Source organism: Pteropus vampyrus, unplaced genomic scaffold (genome assembly GCF_000151845.1).
Source record: "Pteropus vampyrus isolate Shadow unplaced genomic scaffold, Pvam_2.0 Scaffold431, whole genome shotgun sequence".
In the NCBI taxonomy this organism is placed as follows: domain Eukaryota; kingdom Metazoa; phylum Chordata; class Mammalia; order Chiroptera; family Pteropodidae; genus Pteropus; species Pteropus vampyrus.
In genome coordinates, this window is record NW_011889212.1 from 97270 (window position 1) to 98012 (window position 743).

Here is a 743-nt window from a genome sequence, read left to right on the forward strand (position 1 = left end):
CTTGAGATCTCTAGTCCCCATTCTTCAAACCCTCACCTACTCTAAGTCTATGACAGCATTGTTATTTCTTTCATATTCACTATGGACCACACATACTCCAGAAAAAGCTCTATCGATATTCATCCTTTCTTGTTTCTCTGTACTTTTCAACTCTAACCTTTTCTTTGGAATCAGTTTAAACATCTTTATATTTTCTATTCTTACGCTGGTACCTTTTAGTTATAATTAAGAATAACATGAAATTTTTATATTGTAATGACTACAAAATAATGGTCTTTGTTTCATTTGGTCTTCCAGTGCCTAAATGAATATTTTTGAAATGCTTGGCAGCTTTTTCCACAATCTACAACTGTAATTTCACATGTTCACAGTCCTCTTCCTATTACTTACACATCTCTTCACTTTCACATACAAAAAAGAATCTATTTCTAAATATGCTATAAAATTTTTTCCATCCAAAAAAGAATTTTAATCTCTTTTATTTAAAGAAGATCAAACTATTTTCACCTAAGAATGAATTTATTTTAATATCATCTGAGATGTTCAATTTTGCCCACCACCTCATTCTCCTTTTCTCTTTTGTTTATATATTATTATTAGAAAATATTTTAAGTATACAAAAGATGAAGAAAATAATGCAATAAACATGTATACATATTTTTTATTTCTATTTAATTACAATATTTTGCCACAATTGAGTCAGAGCTTAAGAAAAACAAGTTACAATATTGGCAAAGATTTCT